We start from the raw sequence: 25,351 nt of genomic DNA, 5'->3' as shown, positions 1-25,351 counted from the left end.
CCTTTAGGGCTTATTTTATCTTATCTTATCACATTTATTTCACTCATTTTTTTTTTTTGTGATACTTTGGTATTTGTTATTACAATGTACCCCTATATCCAACAAAGCAATAGGTATTGGGACCTTCTATAATAACTACTGATATAAGTGTAAAAAATAAATATAATGAATAAATAAATGATACGTCCTGTAAACATCTAAATCACTATAATAAACAACTCCAAAATAAGGTGTACTTAACATAACATAAAAGTGATTAAATCTAGTGTAGAAGCATCTATATGTGCTCTATATAAAATATAGACAGATAAGTAAACTGTCCTATAGTGGTGAATGATAATCATTCCTGTACTGTGTATACTATATAAGTAGTATTTTGATGTATAACAAAAAATTCTATATTATGTGTAATGCTTATAACAACTAATAAAATTAACCTATGTGATACAACTAGGAATATTTTAGTGCCTATTCATCAATAAATATATTCTAAACATGTGAGTGACAAAAGAGTCATTGCAAACTATTCTAAGTAGTAATATATAACTAAAACCTATCTCGATTATATACCATATCAGAAAGCAGCTAGATCAATTACTTCATTTAAACCAGAGGGATACAATGTTTGGAATCTATAAATCCAAAATGTCTCTCTCTGGCGTAACCGAGTGTATCTATTCACACCCGCTCTAGGGGCAATGTATTCCAGAGGGGTAATTCGATATGTTTGGTGGTCACCATTGTGTTGGACTGTGCTATGTCTTGATATATTATGTTTCGTGCTGCAAGCTTTTATATTTTTCCAATGCTCGCTCGACCTAGTTCGAATATTCCTGCACGTGTGGCCCAAATATTGCAGTTCGCATTTGCATGTCAGCACAGACTACATAACAGGTGCCGCAGTCAATTCTGTTTTTTATGTCAATAATTTCTCCTGTGGTGTGGCATTTTATAGCTTTGCTCCCATGTGTGATGTGCTTACACATTTGGTACCTGGCTTTATTGCATCTATAGGTTCCTGTTCTCTCTTTATTGGCCTGATAAATTGGATTATGTATATTCTTTTTCTTTGAAATGACCACTTTACTTGGCGCAAGTTTCTGTTTAAGCGTGGGTGCTCTGCGAAAGACTACTTTAGGATTTTTATTTTCTATACTGTTTTTGAGGATAGGGTCTTTAAGAATGATAGGCCAATGTCTGTTTAAAATTTGTCTAATTTGTTTGTGTTCTGAATTGTATTGTGTAATGAATATAGGGCCCTTAAGTTGTTTCTCATCTTTAGAAATATCATGCTCTATGATCATAGTCTTTTGAAGCTTGACATATAATATATAATAATTATAAAGTCTACAAAAAGTGCTACGGCACCAAAGTTTCTATACTGACCGGTCAGTTTTTTCTCTTGAATCTCTTACCGGATCATTATACGGCTTTACAACTGTATTCATGTCTGCTACAGGCTCGTAGGCTGTGAGTTTCCCACGCTGAGTTCTTCGTAACTCCTAGGCGTGTTTGCAGTGTCTTCACTGTCAGCGTGTATGTCTTTTGCTGTAGCACTTTTTGGAAACTTTATAATTATTAGCCGACAAGCTTCAATAGGAACCTGACAAAAGACTATTGTCGCTTCCTTTAACAGTATTGGTTATTCACAACCCCCAAAGGATACATTGTTTAAACGCTTGCCACTAGCGATCCTAATAAATTGACACTACAACAGGGGTGAATAAGACTGATACATATACCGACATAAAGAAACATTTGCTTTTGTTTACCTATGGTCCAACCTAGAGTGCTAGCATTAGCTTACTCTAAACAATCTTACCAACTTATTGTATTTACATTTCTGTGACTTACCATATACGAGTATAATCTGATGGTATTCAAAGTATCAATTTTTAGGTTTTAGTTTTTTAGTGATGTGGCCACATCTTGATTTTTAACCTCCTGATTAGTGATGTCGCAAACCTAAAAATTTCGGTTCGCGAACAGCGGACTCAAACTTCCGCTACTGTTCGCGAACCGCCATTGACTTCAATAGGCAGGCGAACTTTAAAACCCACAAGGACTCTTTCTGGCCACAATAGTGATGGAAAAGTTGTTTCAAGGGGACTAACACCTGGACTGTGGCATGCCGGATGGGGATCCATGGCAAAACTCCCACGGAAAATTACATAGTTGATGCAGAGTCTGGTTTTAAGCCATAAAGTGCCTTAATCACCTAACATTCCTAATTTTTTTTTTAATAACGTGCTTTAAAACATCAGGTATGATGTAGTATCGATCAGGTAGTGTAAGGGTTACGCCCGCTTCACATTGACAGACCAAACTCCCTGTGTAACGCACCGCAAACAACTGCAAACAGTCCATTTGCACAACCACGAGTTAGATAGATTTGATAGTTAGATACATACATTACATAGATCAATAGATGCAATATACATATGATAGATACAAATTACATAGATCAATAGATGCAATATACATTTGATAGATACGAATTACATAGATCAATAGATGCAATATACATTTGATAGATACGAACTACATAGATCAATAGATGCAATATACATTTGATAGATACGAATTACATAGATCAATAGATGCAATATACATTTGATGATAGATACGAATTACATAGATCAATCGATGCAATATACATTTGATAGATACAAATTACATCGATCAAAAGATGCAATATACATTTGATAGATACGAATTACATCGATCAATAGATGCAATTTATATTTGATACATACGATTGATAGTTAGATAAATTTGATAGATAGATAGATTTGATAGATATATGATTTCCCTGACAGAGTATAACAATAATACATGCGGCCTGGGACCCGTGGTGTGTTAAGTAGTATTTTACTACCTGTTACTCCCCCTATCGGGGGAGGTCTATATGGGCTGCATTTTTGGAACAGGGAGATGGAAGAAGATGATTGGTCTGTTCTCCTACTTCAAATTTGGCCTAAACACAAGTGGCTGTCTCAAATCAGTCCGGCCACGAGATAGATAGATTTGATAGATAGATATACATAGATTGATAGTTAGATAGAATCGATAGAAGATAAATAGATCGATTTGATAGATATATAATTACCCTTACAAAGTATAATAATAAAACATGCGTTCTGGGAACCATGGTAACTAGGTTGTGTTAAGTAGTACTATTCTTAGCACTTTAATCCCTGTAACTCCCCCTATCGGGGGAGGTCTATATGGCCTGCATGATCACCCTGACAAATTATAACAACAAGACATGCTGTCTGGGACCCATGGTAAATAGGTTGTGTTAAGTAGTATTGTTCTTATTAGTTTAATACCTGTTACTCACCCTATTGGGGAAGGTCTATACGGCCTGCCTGATTACCCTCACCAAATATAACAACAAGACATGCGGTCTGGGACCCATGGTAACTAGGTTGTGTTTATATTAGTACTATTCTTAGCACTTTAATCCCTTTTACTCCCCCTATCGGTGGAGGTCTATTCGGCCTGCCTGATTAGCCTCACCAAATATAATAACAAGACATGCGGTCTGGGACCCATGGTAACTAGGTTGTGTTAAGTTGTACTATTCTTAGCACTTTAATCCCTGTAACTCCCCCTATCGGGGGAGGCCTATACGGCCTGCCTGATTACCCTCACCAAATATAACAACAAGACATGCGGTCTGCGACCCATGGTAACTAGGTTGTGTTAAGTTGTACTATTCTTAGCAATTTAATCCCTGTAACTCCCCCTATCGGGGGAGGTCTATACGGCCTGCCTGATTACCCTCACCAAATAAAACAACAAGACATGCGGTCTGGGACCCATGGTAACTAGGTTGTGTTAAGTAGTACTGTTCTTATTAGTTTAATACCTGTTACTCACCCTATCGGGGGAGGTCTACATGGCCTGCCTGATTACCCTCACCAAATATAACAACAAGACATGCTGTCTGGGACCCATGGTAACTAGGTATATATGATCCTATGACTAAGTGCCAACAGGCACGAAACGCGTAAGGATGTCTTGTGTTTATCCTCACATCGTTGGAATGTGCTATTTTAAAGGATTCTAATAAAGTGACTTTTAACTTTCCCTAAGAGTGCTGCTTTAACGTGTTTTTTTGTGTTTATATTAGTACTATTCTTAGCACTTTAATCCCTTTTACTCCCCCTATCGGGGGAGGTCTATACGGCCTGCCTGATTACCCTCACCAAACATAACAACAAGACATGCTGTCTGGGACCCATGGCAACTAGGTTGTGTTAAGTAGTACTGTTCTTATTAGTTTAATACCTGTTACTCACCCTATCGGGGAAGGTCTATACGGCCTGCCTGATTACCCTCACCAAATATAACAACAAGACATGCGGTCTGGGACCCATGGTAACTAGGTTGTGTTAAGTAGTACTGTTCTTATTAGTTTAATACCTGTTACTCACCCTATCGGGGGAGGTCTATACGGCCTGCCTGATTACCCTCACCAAATATAACAACAATACATGCTGTCTGGGACCCATGGTAAATAGGTTGTGTTAAGTAGTATTGTTCTTATTAGTTTAATACCTGTTACTCACCCTATCGGGGAAGGTCTATACGGCCTGCCTGATTACCCTCACCAAATATAACAACAAGACATGCGGTCTGGGACCCATGTAACTAGGTTGTGTTTATATTAGTACTATTCTTAGCACTTTAATCCCTTTTACTCCCCCTATCGGGGGAGGACTATTCGGCCTGCCTGATTAGCCTCACCAAATATAATAACAAGACATGCGGTCTGGGACCCATGGTAACTAGGTTGTGTTAAGTTGTACTATTCTTAGCACTTTAATCCCTGTAACTCCCCCTATCGGGGGAGGTCTATACGGCCTGCCTGATTACCCTCACCAAATATAACAACAAGACATGCTGTCTGGGACCCATGGTAACTAGGTTGTGTTAAGTTCTACTATTCTTAGCACTTTAATCCCTGTAACTTCCCCTATCGGGGGAGGCCTATACGGCCTGCCTGATTACCCTCACCAAATATAACAACAAGACATGCGGTCTGGGACCCATGGTAACTAGGTTGTGTTAAGTTGTACTATTCTTAGCAATTTAATCCCTGTAACTCCCCCTATCGGGGGAGGTCTATACGGCCTGCCTGATTACCCTCACCAAATATAACAACAAGACATGCTGTCTGGGACCCATGGTAACTAGGTATATATGATCCTATGACTAAGTGCCAACAGGCACGAAACGCGTGTTTATCCTCACATCGTTGGAATGTGCTATTTTAAAGGATTCTAATAAAGTGACTTTTAACTTTCCCTAAGAGTGCTGTTTTAACGTGTTTTTTTGTGTTTATATTAGTACTATTCTTAGCACTTTAATCCCTTTTACTCCCCCTATCGGGGGAGGTCTATACGGCCTGCCTGATTACCCTCACCAAATATAACAACAAGACATGCTGTCTGGGACCCATGGTAACTAGGTTGTGTTAAGTAGTACTGTTCTTATTAGTTTAATACCTGTTACTCACCCTATCGGGGGAGGTCTATACGGCCTGCCTGATTACCCTCACCAAATATAACAACAATACATGCTGTCTGGGACCCATGGTAAATAGGTTGTGTTAAGTAGTATTGTTCTTATTAGTTTAATACCTGTTACTCACCCTATCGGGGAAGGTCTATACGGCCTGCCTGATTACCCTCACCAAATATAACAACAAGACATGCGGTCTGGGACCCATGTAACTAGGTTGTGTTTATATTAGTACTATTCTTAGCACTTTAATCCCTTTTACTCCCCCTATCGGGGGAGGACTATTCGGCCTGCCTGATTAGCCTCACCAAATATAATAACAAGACATGCGGTCTGGGACCCATGGTAACTAGGTTGTGTTAAGTTGTACTATTCTTAGCACTTTAATCCCTGTAACTCCCCCTATCGGGGGAGGTCTATACGGCCTGCCTGATTACCCTCACCAAATATAACAACAAGACATGCTGTCTGGGACCCATGGTAACTAGGTTGTGTTAAGTTGTACTATTCTTAGCACTTTAATCCCTGTAACTTCCCCTATCGGGGGAGGCCTATACGGCCTGCCTGATTACCCTCACCAAATATAACAACAAGACATGCGGTCTGGGACCCATGGTAACTAGGTTGTGTTAAGTTGTACTATTCTTAGCAATTTAATCCCTGTAACTCCCCCTATCGGGGGAGGTCTATACGGCCTGCCTGATTACCCTCACCAAATATAACAACAAGACATGCTGTCTGGGACCCATGGTAACTAGGTATATATGATCCTATGACTAAGTGCCAACAGGCACGAAACGCGTGTTTATCCTCACATCGTTGGAATGTGCTATTTTAAAGGATTCTAATAAAGTGACTTTTAACTTTCCCTAAGAGTGCTGTTTTAACGTGTTTTTTTGTGTTTATATTAGTACTATTCTTAGCACTTTAATCCCTTTTACTCCCCCTATCGGGGGAGGTCTATACGGCCTGCCTGATTACCCTCACCAAATATAACAACAAGACATGCTGTCTGGGACCCATGGTAACTAGGTTGTGTTAAGTAGTACTGTTCTTATTAGTTTAATACCTGTTACTCACCCTATCGGGGAAGGTCTATACGGCCTGCCTGATTACCCTCACCAAATATAACAACAAGACATGCGGTCTGGGACCCATGGTAACTAGGTTGTGTTAAGTAGTATTGTTCTTATTAGTTTAATATCTGTTACTCACCCTATCGGGGGAGGTCTATACGGCCTGCCTGATTACCCTCACCAAATATAACAACAAGACATGCAGTCTGGGACCCATGGTAACTAGGTTGTGTTAAGTTGTACTATTCTTAGCACTTTAATCCCTTTTACTCCCCCTATCGGGGCAGGTCTATACGGCCTGCCTGATTACCCTCACCAAATATAACAACAAGACATGCGGTCTGGGACCCATGGTAACTAGGTTGTGTTAAGTTGTACTATTCTTAGCACTTTAATCCCTTTTACTCCCCCTATCGGGGGAGGTCTATATGGCCTGCCTGATTACCTTCAGCAAATATAACAACAAGACATGCGGTCTGGGACCCATGGTAACTAGGTTGTGTTAAGTAGTACTGTTCTTATTAGTTTAATACCTGTTACTCACCCTATCGGGGGAGGTCTATACGGCCTGCCTGATTACCCTCACCAAATATAACAACAAGAAATGCGGTCTGGGACCCATGGTAACTAGGTTGTGTTTATATTAGTACTATTCTTAGCACTTTAATCCCTTTTACTCCCCCTATCGGGGGAGGTCTATACGGCCTGCCTGATTACCCTCACCAAATATAACAACAAGACATGCTGTCTGGAACCCATGGTAACTAGGTTGTGTTAAGTAGTACTGTTCTTATTAGTTTAATACCTGTTACTCACCCTATCAGGGGAGGTCTATACGGCCTGCCTGATTACCCTCACCAAATATAACAACAAGACATGCTGTCTGGGACCCATGGTAAATAGGTTGTGTTAAGTAGTATTGTTCTTATTAGTTTAATACCTGTTACTCACCCTATCGGGGAAGGTCTATACCGCCTGCCTGATTACCCTCACCAAATATAACAACAAGACATGCGGTCTGGGACCCATGGTAACTAGGTTGTGTTAAGTAGTACTGTTCTTATTAGTTTAATCCCTGTAACTCCCCCTATCGGGGGAGGTCTATACGGCCTGCCTGATTACCCTCACCAAATATAACAACAAGACATGCTGTCTGGGACCCATGGTAACTAGGTTGTGTTAAGTTGTACTATTCTTAGCACTTTAATCCCTGTAACTTCCCCTATCGGGGGAGGCCTATACGGCCTGCCTGATTACCCTCACCAAATATAACAACAAGACATGCGGTCTGGGACCCATGGTAACTAGGTTGTGTTAAATTGTACTATTCTTAGCAATTTAATCCCTGTAACTCCCCATATCGGGGGAGGTCTATACGGCCTGCCTGATTACCCTCACCAAATATAACAACAAGACATGCGGTCTGGGACCCATGGTAACTAGGTTGTGTTAAGTAGTACTGTTCTTATTAGTTTAATACCTGTTACTCACCCTATCGGGGGAGGTCTATACGGCCTGCCTGATTACCCTTACCAAATATAACAACAAGACATGCTGTCTGGGACCCATGGTAACTAGGTATATATGATCCTATGACTAAGTGCCAACAGGCACAAAACGCGTAAGGATGTCTTGTGTTTATCCTCACATCGTTGGAATGTGCTATTTTAAAGGATTCTAATAAAGTGACTTTTAACTTTCCCTAAGAGTGCTGCTTTAACATGGTTTTTTGTGTTTATATTAGTACTATTCTTAGCACTTTAATCCCTTTTACTCCCCCTATCGGGGGAGGTCTATACGGCCTGCCTGATTACCCTCACCAAATATAACAACAAGACATGCTGACTGGGACCCATGGTAACTAGGTTGTGTTAAGTAGTACTGTTCTTATTAGTTTAATCCCTGTAACTCCCCCTATCGGGGGAGGTCTATACGGCCTGCCTGATTACCCTCACCAAATATAACAACAAGACATGCGGTCTGGGACCCATGGTAACTAGGTTGTGTTTATATTAGTACTATTCTTAGCACTTTAATCCCTTTTACTCCCCCTATCGGGGGAGGTCTATACGGCCTGCCTGATTACCCTCACCAAATATAACAACAAGACATGCGGTCTGTGACCCATGGTAACTAGGTTGTGTTAAGTAGTACTGTTCTTATTAGTTTAATCCCTGTAACTCCCCCTATCGGGGGAGGTCTATACGGCCTGCCTGATTACCCTCACCAAATATAACAACAAGACATGTGGTCTGGGACCCATGGTAACTAGGTTGTGTTTATATTAGTACATATCTTAGCACTTTAATCCCTTTTACTCCCCCTATCGGGGGAGGTCTATACGGCCTGCCTGATTACCCTCACCAAATATAACAACAAGACATGCTGTCTGTGACCCATGGTAACTAGGTTGTGTTAAGTAGTACTGTTCTTATTAGTTTAATACCTGTTACTCACCCTATCGGGGGAGGTCTATATGGCCTGCCTGATTACCCTCACCAAATATAACAACAAGACATGCTGTCTGGGACCCATGGTAACTAGGTTGTGTTAAGTAGTACTGTTCTTATTAGTTTAATACCTGTTACTCACCCTATCGGGGGAGGTCTATACGGCCTGCCTGATTATCCTCACCAAATATAACAACAAGACATGCGGTCTGGGACCCATGGTAACTAGGTTGTGTTAAGTTGTACTATTCTTAGCACTTTAATCCCTGTAACTTCCCCTATCAGGGGAGGTCTCTATGGCCTGCCTGATTACCCTGACCAAATATAAAAACAAGACATTCGGTCTGCGACCCATGGTAACTAGGTTGTGTTAAGTTGTACTATTCTTAGCTCTTTAATCCCTGTAACTCCCCCTATCAGGGGAGGTCTATACGGCCTGCCTGATTACCCTTACCAAATATAACAACAAGACATGCGGTTTGGGACCCATCATAACTAGGTTGTTTTTATATTAGTACTATTCTTAGCATTTTAATCCCTTTTACTCCCCCTATCGGGGGAGGTCTATTCCGGCCTGCCTGATTACCCTCACCAAATATAACAACAAGATGTGCGGTCAGGGAACCATGGTAAGGTTACTTCCTTTTGCACAATCAACTATACCAGTTGCAGAGGTTCTAACCCGGTATTATGGCTGCACTTCTCCCTAAAAGAGGGATCTGTTACAGAGTCTGTGGGCCTGTATGCAAAAAGCTGGCCTGCCTAAAAGGAGCAGCAAGGCAGATCAAAAGATGCAATATACATTTGATAGATAAGAAATACAGAGATCGATAGATGCAATATATATTTGATAGATACGATTGATAGTTAGATAGATTAGATTGATAGATTAGATAGATAAATAGATAGATAGATTTGATAGATATATAATTTCAATGACAGAGTATTACAGGACGTGCGGTCAGGGAACCATGGTAAGGTTACTTCCTTTTGCATAATGGAGTACAGGTTGGGGTCCGGGATTGCCTTTTGGTGCTGTTTGATTCTTTCAGGTATACAATTTGCAGAGGTTCTGACCCTGCATTCTGGCTGCACCTCTCCCTGCAAGAGAGATCTGTTATAGAGTCTGTGGGCCTGTATGCAAAGAGCTGGCCTGCCTGAAAGGAGCAGCAAGGCAGAGGGATCGATTCATGCCTATAAGAAACCAGAGGGCATGATACCTGCTGGAAGTGTGCAGTGAGGCAGAGGGATCTATTCCTGCCTAGAAGCAGACAGGCAGAGGGGACGCTACCTGCCTGGGAGCACACTGAGACCAGCCCAGCTGGGGGAGATACAGCCGCTGGCTTGACCCTGGTCTCAGCCACTATAGCCCTGGTCACACTATTTGGAGGCAGAGGGATCAATTCCTGCCAAGAAGCAGCCTGGCAGGTGGATTTATTCCTGCATAGAAGCAGACAGGCAGAGGGGACGATACCTGCCAAGAAAGAGCTGCAGTGCAGAGAGGATGCAACCTGACTGGGAGTCCACTGAGACCAGCCCAGCTGCGGGAGATACACCCACTGGCTTGACCATGGTCTCAGCAACTATATCTCTGGTCCCACTGTACGGTGGCCACCCCTGGGTTTGGACAGAGAAAGGGAGACCCCCTAGTGGAGTAACGCTACATCCGGGAGATGCAAAAAGATGTTTGGACACCCAGTACAGGTCGTTCTCCTTCAGCCTTTTTAGACGAGGGTCCAGGACCCTCAACAGAAACAACAGCAGGAAACAGCACATATACCATCCTTTTGAACAATAGAGTACAGGTATGGCATTGATTATAGAAACCAGGAGATAATTTTTAGGAACCGGGAAATTGAACAAAAAACATGATTGGACACCCAGTACACTTCGTTCTCCTTTAGCCTTTTTATACTAGGGTCCCGGACCCTCAAAAGAAGCAACAGCAGGAAACACCACATATGCCATCCTTTTGAATAATCCAGTATAGGTATGGCATCCATTTTAGGAACCCGGAGATAATTTTTAGGAACCGGGAAATTGAACAAAAAACATGATTGGACACCCAGTACACTTCGTTCTCCTTCAGCCTTTTTAAATGAGGGTCCCGGACCCTCAACAGAAACAACAGCAGGAAACACCACATATGCCATCCTTTTGAATAATCCAGTACAGGTATGGCATCGATTTTAGAAACCTGGAGATCATTTTTAGGAACCGGGAAATTGATCAAAAAACATGATTGGACACTCAGTACACTTCCTTCTCCTTCAGCCTTTTTATACTAGGGTCCCGGACCCTCAACAGAAACAACAGCAGGAAACACCACATATGCCATCCTTTTGAATAATCCAGTACAGGTATGGCATCCATTTTAGGAACCCAGAGATAATTTTTAGGAACCGGGAAATTGAACAAAAAACATGATTGGACACCCAGTACACTTCGTTCTCCTTCAGCCTTTTTAAACGAGGGTCCCGGACCCTCAACAGAAAGAACAGCAGGAAACACCACATATGCCATCCTTTTGAATAATCCAGTACAGGTATTGCATCCATTTTACGAACCCGGAGATAATTTTTAGGAACCAGGAAATTGAACAAAAAACATGATTGGACACCCAGTACACTTCGTTCTCCTTCAGCCTTTTTAAACGAGGGTCCCGGACCCTCAACAGAAACAACAGCAGGAAACACCACATATGCCATCCTTTTGAATAATCCAGTACAGGTATGGCATCCATTTTAGGAACCCGGAGATAATTTTTAGGAACCGGGAAATTGAACAAAAAACATGATTGGACACCCAGTACACTTCGTTCTGCTTCAGCCTTTTTATACTAGGGTCCCGGACCCTCAACAGAAAAAACAGCAGGAAACACCACATATGCCATACTTTTGAATAATCCAGTACAGGTATGGCATCCATTTTAGGAACCCGGATATAATTTTTAGGAACCGGGAAATTGAAAAATAAAAAACATGATTGGACACCCAGTACACTTCATTCTCCTTCAGCCTTTTTAAACGAGGGTCCCCGACCCTCAACAGAAACAACAGCAGGAAACAGCACATATGCCATCCTTTTGAAAAATCCAGTACAGGTATGGCATTGATTTTAGAAACCCAGGGATAATTTTTAGGAACCGGGAACTTGAACAAAAAACATGATTGGACACCCAATACACTTCCTTCTCCTTCAGCCTTTTTATACGAGGGTCCCGGACCCTCAACAGAAACAACAGCAGGAAACACCACATATGCCATCCTTTTGAATAATCCAGTACAGTTATGGCATCCATTTTAGGAACCCGGAGATAATTTTTAGGAACCGGGAGATGGAAAAAGATGCTTGGACAGTACACCCAGTACAGGTCGTTCTCCTTCAGCCTTTTTAGACGAGGGTCCAGGACCCTCAACAGAAACAACAGCAGGAAACAGCACATATGCCATCCTTTTGAAAAATAGAGTACAGGTATGGCATCAATTTTAGAAACCCGGATATAATTTTTAGGAACCGGGAAATTGAACAAAAAACATGATTGGACACCCAGTACACTTCGTTCTCCTTCAGCCTTTTTATACGAGGGTCCCGGACCCTCAACAGAAACAACAGCAGGAAACAGCACATATGCCATCCTTTTGAATAATCCAGTACAGGTATGGCATCGATTTTAAAAACCCAGGGATAATTTTTAGGAAATGGGAAATTGAACAAAAAACATGATTGGATACCCAGTACACTTCGTTCTCCTTCAGCCTTTTTATACGAGGGTCCCGGACCCTCAACAGAAACAACAGCAGGAAACACCACATATGCCATCCTTTTGAATAATCCAGTACAGGTATGGCATCCATTTTAGGAACACGGATATAATTTTTAGGAACCGGGAAATTGAAAAACAAAACATGATTGGACACCCAGTACACTTCGTTCTCCTTCAGCCTTTTTAAACGAGGGTCCCGGACCCTCAACAGAAACAACAGCAGGAAACACCACATATGCCATCCTTTTGAATAAACCAGTACAGGTATGGCATCGATTTTAGAAACCCAAGGATACTTTTTAGGAACCGGGAACTTGAACAAAAAACATGATTGGACACCCAATACACTTCCTTCTCCTTCAGCCTTTTTAAACGAGGGTCCCGGACCCTCAACAGAAACAACACCATGAAACACCACATATGCCATCCTTTTGAATAATCCAGTACAGTTATGGCATCCATTTTAGGAACCCGGAGATAATTTTTAGGAACCGGGAGATGGAAAAAGATGCTTGGACAGTACACCCAGTACAGGTCGTTCTCCTTCAGCCTTTTTAGACGAGGGTCCAGGACCCTCAACAGAAACAACAGCAGGAAACAGCACATATGCCATCCTTTTGAACAATAGAGTACAGGTATGGCATCGATTTTAGAAACCCGGAGATAATTTTTAGGAACCGGGAAATTGAACAAAAAACATGATTGGACACCCAGTACACTTCGTTCTCCTTCAGCCTTTTTATACGAGGGTCCCGGACCCTCAACAGAAACAACAGCAGGAAACACCACAAATGCCATTCTTTTGCACAATAGATTACAGATATGGCATTGATTTTAGGAACCCGGTGATAATTTTTAGGAACTGGGAGATGGAAAATGATGATTGGACAGTACACCCAGTACAGGTTGTTCTCCTTCAGCCTTTTTAGACGAGGGTCCAGGACCCTCAACAGAAACAACAGCAGGAAACAGCACATATGCCATCCTTTTGAACAATAGAGTACAGGTATCGCATCGATTTTAGAAACCCAGACATAATTTTTAGGAACCGGGAAATTGATCAAAAAACACGATTGGACACCCAGTACACTTCCTTCTCCTTCAGCATTTTTATACGAGGGTCCCGGACCCTTAACAGAAACAACAGCATGAAACACCACATATGCCATCCTTTTGAATACTCCAGTACAGGTATGGCATCGATTTTAGAAACCCGGAGATAATTTTTAGGAACCGGGAAATTGAACAAAAAACGTGCTTGGACACCCAGTACAGGTCGTTTTCCTTCAGCCTTTTTATACGATGGCCCATGACCCTCAACAGGCACAACAGCATGAAACACCACATATGCTATCCTTTTGCACAATAGATTATGGATATGGCATTGATTTTAGGAACCCGGAGATAATTTTTAGGAACCGGAAAATTTAACAAAAAAACATGCTTGGATACCCAGTACAGGTCGTTCTCCTTCAGCATTTTTATACGATGGTCCACGACAGTCAACAGGCACAACAGGATGAAACACCACATATGCCATCCTTTTTAACAATAGAGTACAGGTATGACATCCATTTTAGGAACCCAGAGATAATTTTTAGGAACCGGGAGATGGAAAAAGATGCTTGGACACCCAGTACAGGTCGTTCTCCTTCAGCCTTTTTAGACGAGGATCCAGGACCCTCAACAGAAACAACAGCATGAAACACCACATATGCCATCCTTTTTAACAATAGAGTACAGGTATGGCATCGATTTTAGGAACGCAGAGATCATTTTCAGGAACCGGGAGATGGAAAAAGATGCTTGGACACCCAGTACAGCTCGTTCTCCTTCAGCCTTCTTAGACGAGGGTCCAGGACCCTCAACAGAAACAACAGCATGAAACACCACATATGCCATCCTTTTCAACAATAGAGTATAGGTATGGCATCGATTTTAGGAACCCAGAGATAATTTTTAGGAATCGGGAGAAGGAAAAAGATGCTTGGACACCCAGTACAGCTCGTTCTCCTTCAGCCTTTTTAGACGAGGGTCCAGAATCCTCAACAGAAACAACAGCATGAAACACCACATATGCCATCCTTTTTAACAATAGAGTACAGGTATGGCATCCATTTTAGGAACCCAGAGAAAATTTTTAGGAACCGGGAGATGGAAAAAGATGCTTGGACACCCAGTACAGCTCGTTCTCCTTCAGCCTTTTTAGACGAGGGTCCAGGACCCTCAACAGAAACAACAGCATGAAACACCACATATGCCATCCTTTTTAGGAACCCAGAGATAATTTTTAGGAACCGGGAAATTGAACAAAAAAACATGCTTGGACACCCAGTACAGGTCGTTCTCCAGCATTTTTATACGATGGTCCACAACCGTCAACAGGCATAACAGGATGAAACACCACATATGCCATCCTTTTTAACAATAGAGTACAGGTTTGAAATCCATTTTAGGAACCTAGAGATAATTTTTAGGAACCGGGAGATGGAAAAAGATGCTTGGACACCCAGTACAGGTCGTTCTCCTTCAGCCTTTTTAGACGAGGGTCTAGGACCCTCAACAGAAACAACAGCATTAAACACCACATATGCCATCCTTTTTAACAATAGAGTACAGGTATGGCATCGATTTTAGGAACCCGGAGATCATTTTTAGGAACCGGGAGATGGAAAAAGATGCTTGGACACCCAGTACAGCTCGTTCTCCTTCAGCCTTTTTAGACGAGGGTCCAGGACCCTCAACAGAAACAACAGCATGAAACACCACATATGCCATCCTTTTCAACAATAGAGTACAGGTATGGCATCGATTTTAGGAACCCGGAGATAATTTTTAGGAACTGGGAGATGGAAAAAGATGCTTGGACACCCAGTACAGCTCGTTCTCCTTCAGCCTTTTTAGACGAGGGTCCAGGACCCTCAACAGAAACAACAGCATGAAACACCACATATGCCATCCTTTTTAACAATAGAGTACAGGTATGGCATCGATTTTAGGAACCCAGAGATAATTTTTAGGAACCGGGAGATGGAAAAAGATGCTTGGACACCCAGTACAGCTCGTTCTCCTTCAGCCTTTTTAGACGAGGGTCCAGGACCCTCAACAGAAACAACAGCATGAAACACCACATATGCCATCCTTTTGAACAATAGAGTACAGGTATGGCATCCATTTTAGGAACCCATAAATAATTTTTAGGAACCGGGAGATGGAAAAAGATGCTTGGACACCCAGTACAGGTCGTTCTCCTTCAGCCTTTTTAGACGAGGGTCCAGGACCCTCAAAAGAAACAACAGCATGAAACACCACATATTCCATCCTTTTCAACAATAGAGTACAGGTATGGCATCAATTTTAGGAACCCGGAGATCATTTTTAGGAACCGGGAGATGGAAAAAGATGCTTGCACACCCAGTACAGCTCGTTCTCCTTCAGCCTTTTTAGACGAGGGTCCAGGATCCTCAACAGAAACAACAGCATGAAACACCACATATGCCATCCTTTTTAACAATAGAGTACAGGTATGGCATCCATTTTAGGAACACAGAGATAATTTTTAGGAACCGGGAGATGGAAAAAGATGCTTGGACACCCAGTACAGGTCTTTCTCCTTCAGCCTTTTTATACGATGGCCCACGACCCTCAACAGGCACAACAGCATGAAACACCACATATGCCATCCTTTTGCACAATAGACTACAGATATGGCATTGATTTTAGGAACACAGAGATAATTTTTAGGAACCGGGAGATGGAAAAAGATGCTTGGACACCCAGTAGAGGTCGTTCTTCAGCCCTTTTATACGATGGCCCACGACCCTCAACAGGCACAACAGCATGAAACACCACACATGCCATCCTTTTGCACAATAGATTACAGATATGGCATTGATTTTAGGAACCCGGAGATAATTTTTAAGGAACCGGGAATATTGAACAAAAAACATGCTTGGACACCCAGTACAGCTCGTTCTCCTTCAGCCTTTTTAGACGAGGGTCCAGGACCCTCAACAGAAACAACAGCATGAAACACCACATATGCCATCCTTTTTAACAATAGAGTACAGGTATGGCATTCATTTTAGGAACACAGAGATAATTTTTAGGAACCGGGAGATGGAAAAAGATGCTTGGACACCCAGTACAGGTCGTTCTCCTTCAGCCTTTTTAGACGAGGGTCCAGGACCCTCAACAGAAACAACAGCATGAAACACCACATATGCCATCCTTTTTAACAATAGAGTACAGGTATGGCATCCATTTTAGGAACACGGAGATAATTTTTAGGAACCAGGAGATGGAAAAAGATGCTTGGACACCCAGTACAGGTCGTTCTCCTTCAGCCTTTTTATACGATGGCCCACGACCCTCAACAGGCACAACAGCATGAAACACCACATACGCCATCCTTTTGCACAATAGATTACAGATATGGCATTGATTTTAGGAACCCGGAGATAATTTTTAGGAACCGGGAATATTGAACAAAAAACTTGCTTGGACACCCAGTACAGGTCGTTCTCCTTCAGCCTTTTTATACGATGGCCCACGACCCTCAACAGGCACAACAGCATGAAACACCACATATGCCATCCTTTTGCACAATAGATTACAGATATGGCATTGATTTTAGGAACTCGGAGATAATTCTTAGGAACCGGGAATATTGAACAAAAAACGTGCTTGGACACCCAGTACAGCTCGTTCTCCTTCAGGTTTTTTAGAAAAGGGTCCAGGACCCTCAACAGAACAACAGCATGAAACACCACATATGCCATCCTTTTCAACAATAGAGTATAGGTTTGGCATCCATTTTAGGAACCCGGAGATAATTTTTAGGAACCGGGAGATGGAAAAAGATGCTTGGACACCCAGTACAGGTCGTTCTCCTTCAGCCTTTTTAGACGAGGGTCCAGGACCCTCAACAGAAACAACAGCATGAAACACCACATATGCCATCCTTTTCAACAATAGAGTACAGGTATGGCATCCATTTTAGGAACCCGGAGATAATTTTTAGGAACCGGGAGATGGAAAAAGATGCTTGGACACCCAGTACAGGTCGTTCTCCTTCAGCCTTTTTAGACGAGGGTCCAGGACCCTCAACAGAAACAACAGCATGAAACACCACATATGCCATCCTTTTTAACAATAGAATACAGGTATGGCATCCATTTTAGGAACACAGAGATAATTTTTAGGAACAGGGAGATGGAAAAAGATGCTTGGACACCCAGTACAGGTCGTTCTCCTTCAGCCTTTTTAGACGAGGGTCCAGGACCCTCAACATAAACAACAGCATGAAACACCACATATGCCATCCTTTTCAACAATAGAGTACAGGTATGGCATCCATTTTAGGAACACAGAGATAATTTTTAGGAACCGGGAGATGGAAAAAGATACTTGGACACCCAAAACAGGTCGTTCTCCTTCAGCCTTTTTAGACGAGAGTCCAGGACCCTCAACAGAAACAGCAGCATGAAACACCACATATGCCATCCTTTTCAACAATAGAGTACAGGTATGGCATCCATTTTAGGAACCCGGAGATAATTTTTAGGAACCGGGAGATGGAAAAAGATGCTTGGACACCCAGTACAGGTCGTTCTCCTTCAGCCTTTTTAGACGAGGGTCCAGGACCCTCAACAGAAACAACAGCATGAAACACCTTATATGTCATCCTTGTTAACAATAGAGTACAGGTATGGCATCCATTTTAGGAACCCGGAGATAGTTTTTAGGAACCGAGAGATGGAAAAACATGCTTGGACACCCAGTACAGCTCGTTCTCCTTCAGCCTTTATAGACGAGGGTCCAGGACCCTCAAGAGAAACAACAGCATGAAACACCACATATGCCATCCTTTTGCACAATAGATTACAGATATGGCATTGATTTTAGGAACACGGAGATAATTTTTAGGAACCGGGAATATTGAACAAAAAACGTGCTTGGACACCCAGTACAGGTCGTTCTCCTTCAGCCTTTTTATACGATGGCCCACGACCCTCAACAGGCACCACAGCATGAAACACCACATATGCCATCCTTTTGCACAATAGATTACAGATATGGCATTGATTTTAGGAACTCTGAGATAATTTTTAGGAACCGGGAATATTGAACAAAAAACGTGCTTGGACACCCAGTACAGGTCGTTCTCCTTCAGCCTTTTTAGACGAGGGCCCAGGACCCTCAACAGACACAACAGCATGAAACACCACATATGCCATCCTTTTGCACAATAGATTACAGATATGGCATTGATTTTAGGAACCCGGAGATAATTTTTAGGAAACTGGAAATTGAACAAAAACATCCTTGGACACCCAGTACAGGTCGTTCTCCTTCATCCTTTTTATACGAGGGCCCACGACCCTCAACAGGCACAACAGCATGAAACACAACATATGCCATCCTTTTGCACAATAGATTACAGATATGGCATTGATTTTAGGAACCCGGAGATAATTTTTAGGAACCGGGAAATTTAACAAAAAAGATCCTTGGACAGCCAGTACAGGTCGTTCTCCTTCAGCCTTTTGATACGATGGCCCACGACCCTCAACAGGCACAACAGCATGAAACACCACACATGCCATCCTTTTGCACAATAGATTAAAGATATGGCATTGATTTTAGGAACCCGGAGATAATTTATAGGAACCGGGAAATTGAACAAAAAACCATGCTTGGACACCCAGTACAGGTCGTTCTCCTTCAGCCTTTTTATACGATGGTCCACGACCCTCAACGGGCACAACAGCATGAAACACCACATATGACATCCTTTTACACAATCGAGTACAGGTATGGTATCGTTTTTAGGAACCCATAGATCATTTTTCGGAACCGTGAGATGGAAAAAGATGCTTGGTCAGTCCTCCTACTTCAAATTTGGGGCACTGCACGTGCAATCTACTGTGCCACCAGATATGAGTAATGTGTTAATGACTGAGTACTATTCTTAACAGTTTCATCACTGTTATGTGCCGTTTTTTGGTTTGGGTTTTGTAGCCACAGTGCAGCACCAGAGGCCAGAAAAATTAGGCATGTCCAAATGCCTGAAAAATTTGGTGTTGTTGCAGCCGCTGCTGTAGCAGCGGCCAGAAAAATTGATGTTTGTAAAACAGTTAGAAAGTGCCCTAAAACCTTGCGGGTTGAACACTAGTTGTTGGCGGATAAGTCACGCAAGTCATCCTGCATTCTAAGAAAAAATACGCCAGCGTGTGTACCATTTGGAGCCCAAGGCAGCTCATCTCATCATCAGGCCTTTTTTACTCAAATGTATCGCCCAATGTCAGTCCCTTTGGGATCCATACCTCATTCATTTTAATAAAGGTGAGATAATCAAAACTTTTTTGACCTAGGCGACTTCTCTTCTCAGTGACAAAACCTCCTAATGCACTGAAGGTCCTTTCTGACAGGACACTTGAAGCGGGGCAGGCCAGAAGTTTGATTCCAAATTGGGATAGCTCAGGCCACAGGTCAAGCCTGCACACCCAGTAGTCAAGGGGACCATCGCTCCTCAGAGTGTCGAGATCCGCAGTTAATGCTAGGTAGTCTGCTACCTGTCGGTTGAGTCTTTCTCTGAGGCTGGATCCCGAAAGGCTCTGGCGATGCATAGGAGTTAAAAAGGTCTGCATGTCCTCCATCAACAACACGTCAGGAAAGCGTCCTGTCTTTGCCGCCGTGGTCGTGGGAGGAGGAGGAGGATTCATTTCATCTCTTCCTCTGTTAGATTCCCGTTGTGCTGTGACATCACCCTTATACGCTATGTAAAGCATATTATTTAATTTATTTTTGAACTGCTCCATCCTTTCCGACTTGCGGGAATTTGGTAACATTTCAGTCACTTTATGCTTATACCGGGGGTCTAGTAGCGTGGACACCCAGTACAGGTCGTTCTCCTTCAGCTTTTTTATACGAAGGTCCCTCAACAGGCACGACAGCATGAAAGACCCCATTTGCACAAGGTTGGATGCTGAGCTAATCATGTCCCGTTCCTCGTCCTCACTGATGTCACTGAATGTATCTTCTTCCCCCCAGCCACGTACAACACCACGGGTACCAGATAGGTGACAACAACGAGCACCCTGGGATGCCTGTTGTGCTTGGTCTTCCTCCTCCTCCTCCTCAAAGCCACATTCCTCCTCTGACTCCTCTTCCTCACAATCCTCTTCCTGCGTTGCCGCAGGTCCAGCAAGCGATGCTGATAAGGCTGTTTCTGGTGGTGATGGACACCACAACTCTTCCTCTTCACGCTCATCTACGGCCTGATCCAGATGGTGCCTTCGGTGCGACTGACAAGGTTTTCACCTCCTCAAAAGGACACATGAGCCTACAGGCATTGCGCATGAGCGTCCAGTAATTTGGAAAACAAATCCCCAGCTCCCCAGAGGCTGTCCTAGCACCCGGTCATACAAATACTCATTAACAGCTTTTTCTTGCTGGAGCAGGCGGTCGAACATTATGAGTGTTGAATTCCACTGTGTCGGGCTGTCGCAAATCAAGCGCCTCACTGGCAGGTTGTTTCCACGCTGGATATCGTACAAGTGCGCCATTGCCGTGTAGGAACACCTGAAATGGCCACACACCTTCCTGGCCTGCTTCAGGACGTCCTGTAAGCCTAGGTAATTTTGCACAAAGCGTTGTACAATCAGATTACACACATGTGCCATGCACGGCACATGTGTCAACTTGCCCAATTTCAATGCCGCCACCAAATTACTTCCATTGTCAGAAACAACCTTGCCAATCTCCAGTTGGTGCGGAGTCAGCCACTGATCCACCTGTGCATTCAGGGCGGACAGGAGTGCTGGTGCGGTGTGACTCTCGGCTTTCAGGCAAGTCAACCCCAAGACGGCGTGACACTGCCGTATCCGGGATGTTGAATAGTACCTGGGGAACTGGGGGGGTGCTGTTGATGTGGAGCAAGACGCAACAGCAGAAGAGGACTCAGCCAAGGAAGAGGTTAGGGAAGAGGATGGAGTAGGAAGAGTAGAGGAGGTAGCAGCAGGCCTGCCTGCAAGTCATGGCGGTGTCACCAACTCCTCTGCAGAGCCACGCATTCGATGCTTGTCAGATGTCAGCAGGTTTACCCAATGCGCAGTGTAGGTGATATACCTGCCCTGACCATGCTTTGCAGACCAGCTATCAGTGGTCATATGGACCCTTGCCCCAACGCTGTGTGCCAGACATGCCATTACTTCATTTCGCACAATCGAGTACAGGTTTGGGATTGCCTTTTTTGAAAAGAAATTTCGGCCAGGTACCTTCCACTGCGGTGTCCCAATAGATACAAATTTTTTGAAAGCCTCAGACTCCACCAGCTTGTATGGTAAAAGCTGGCGGGCTAAGAGTTCAGACAAGCCAGCTGTCAGACGCCGGGCAAGGGGGTGACTTTGGGAAATTGGCTTCTTACGCTCAAACATGTCCTTGACAGACACCTGACTGTGGGCAGATGGCCAGGAACTGCTACGTAAGAGAGACTAAGTGGAGGATGGTTGAGAGGGGGAAAGGAGGGCAGCAGTGGTTGACGTGGCTGAAGATGCTGGACCAGGAGGAGGAGGGCGGCTTTTAGTTTGTGTGCTGCTTCTACTCATGTGTTCTTCCTATCGGCGTCTGTGATGTGAGACCATGTGCCTTCGCAAAGCAGTTGTACCTAGGTGGGTGTTGGACTTCCCACGACTCAGTTTTTTTTGGCACAGGTTGCAAATGGCATCGCTGTTGTCAGAGGCAGACACACACAAAAAATGCCACACTGCTGAGCTCTGCGATGACGGCATTCTGGTGGTGTCAACAGCATGCTTTGATTGGCGTCGGCGTGCTGTCTGGCTGACCCCGGGTGCCGATGCATGCTGTCTGACTGTGCCACTAGCTCCTTGCGACGACCTCCCCCTTCTTCCAACTCGTCTCCTTCTCTCTGTCTCCCCATCTGAAATTTCCCCCTCTTCTTCTTCTCTTCTAGCAGGCACCCAGGTGACATCCACGAACACATCATCATCAACCGCTTCACTTGTATCTGACACATCAACAAAGGAAGCAGCAGCGGGTACAACATCATCATCATCATCACACCGTACCTCCATGTCTGTAATGCTTCCTGCCTGAGACATATCACTGTTATCTACATCCTCTGTCAATGATGGTTGCGCATCACTCATTTCTTCCAACTGATGTGTCAATAACTCCTCTGACAGATCAAGTGAAGCGGCTGTGGTGCTAGTGTTGGTGGTGGTGACAGGCGGGCGAGTGGCACTGGTCACTTGAGAAGAGGTGCCCAAAGCACAGCTGGAGGTGGATGGTGCGTCAAGGTTAGGACTAGGAGCGGAAGCTGTAGAAGATTGGGTGTCCTGTGTTAGCCATTCAACTAGGTCCTCGTCAGAACTTTTCGCGTCCCTGGCACCTGGCCTCTGAACAATGTGCATAGTTGTAGGGTCTAAAGGAATCACAGCACCATGACCACAACGGCACCTGCGGGGTGGCCTGCCTCTGCCTGTCATTTTTTTTAAAATGTACACTTACAATACTATTAAACAAATTATGAGTGGTGGCACTGGGCAAGTGGGCACAGTATACGCTGTGAGCCTGACACAAAAAAACAGACTGATGTTTCAAAGTCAAAATTTTTTTATTTTTTAAATATTAAAAGTACTGTGACAACAAATATGATTGGTGGAAATATTTGGCAAGTGGGCCTGTCACACACGCTGGGAGGAAGGCAACTGCAATTAGATTACACTAGCTGACTGATGCTTCACAGTCAAAAAAGTTTTTTTTTAAATATTGAAAATACTGTTATAACAAATATGATTGGTGGCACTCATTGGCACTTGGCAAGTGGGCCTGGCACACACCCTGGCAGGCAGAAAACTGCAATTCAATTGCACTAGCAGACTGATGATTCACTGTCAAAAAAGTTTTAATTTTAAATATTAACACCACTGTAATAACAAATATGATTGGTGGCACTAGTTGGCAAGTGGGCCTGGCACACACGCTGGCAGGCAGGCAGGCAACTGCAATTCAATTGCACTAGCAGACTGATGATTCACAGTCAAAAATGTTTTTATTGTAAATATTTACAATACTGTTATAACAAATATGATTGGTGGCAGTAGTTGGCAAGTGGGCCTGGCACACACGCTGGCAGGCAGGCAACTGCAATTCAATGGCACTAGCAGACTGATGATTCACAGTCAAAACATTTTTTATTTTAAATATTTACAATACTGTTACAACAAATATGATTGGTGGCACTAGTTGGCAAGTGGGCCTGGCACACACGCTGGCAGGCAGGCAACTGCAATTCAATTGCACTAGCAGACTGATGATTCACAGTCAAAAAACTTTTGATTTTAAATATTTTCAAAACTGTTATAACAAATATGATTGGTGGCAATAGTTGGCAGCAAGTGGGCCTGGCAAACACGCTGGCAGGCAGGCAACTTCAATTAGATTACACTAGCAGACTGATCTTTCACAGTCAAAAAATATTTTTTTAAAATATTTACACTACTGTTATAACAAATATGATTGGTGGCACTAGTTGGCAAGTGGGCCTGGCACACATGCTGGGAGGAAGGCAACTGCTATTAGATTACACTAGATGACTGATGTTTCTCAGTCAAAAAAGTTTTTATTTTAAATATTTACAATACTGTTAGAACAAATATGATTGGTGGCACTAGTTGGCAAGTGGGCCTGGCACACACGCTGGCAGGCAGGCAACTGCAATTCAATTGCACTAGCAGACTGATGATTCACAGTCAAAAAAGATTTTATTTTAAATATTTACACTACTGTTATAACAAATATGATTCGTGGCACTAGTTGGAAAGTGGGCCTGGCACACATGCTGGCAGACAGGCAACTGCAATTAAATAACAATAGCAGACTGATGTAAAAGTTTTTTTTAAAAAAAGTTACACTAATGTTACAACAGATAGGAGTGATGGCACTCAGGATAGAAGTAGGCACATTATGTGCTGGCAGCCTGACACACAGGCTGGCACTAGTGGCAGGCTGGCCTGGCAACTAAAATTAAATAACACTAGAAGACTGATGTAAAAAAATTTTTTTACAAAATTTCAAATAATGTTACACCAGATAGGAGTGGTGGACTGGCACTGAGGATGGAAGTAGGCACAGTATATGCTGGCAGCCTGACACACAGGCTGACACTAATGGCAGCCAGGCTGGCCTGGCAACTAAAATTAAATAACACTAGAAGAGGATTGATGTAAAAAAAAATTAAAAAGAATTTACACTAATGTTACACCAGATATAAGTGGTGGAAAAAAGAGCTATTAATCACACTATATGATGTGGGCCTGACACAAAGGCCTGATGGAAAATGAAATTAGATTACACTAGCAAAATGATTTAAAAAATTGTTTTTAAAATTTACAATAATGTTAAGCAGATATGAGTGGTGGCTGGCACAGCAATTAACCACAGTATATGCTGTGTGAGACTGACACACAGGTCTGATAGAAAATGAAATTAGATTACAATAG

The sequence above is a fragment of the Bombina bombina genome, chromosome 1, assembly GCF_027579735.1.
Source record: "Bombina bombina isolate aBomBom1 chromosome 1, aBomBom1.pri, whole genome shotgun sequence".
NCBI lineage: Eukaryota > Metazoa > Chordata > Amphibia > Anura > Bombinatoridae > Bombina > Bombina bombina.
Note: the sequence above shows the minus strand (reverse complement) of the source record.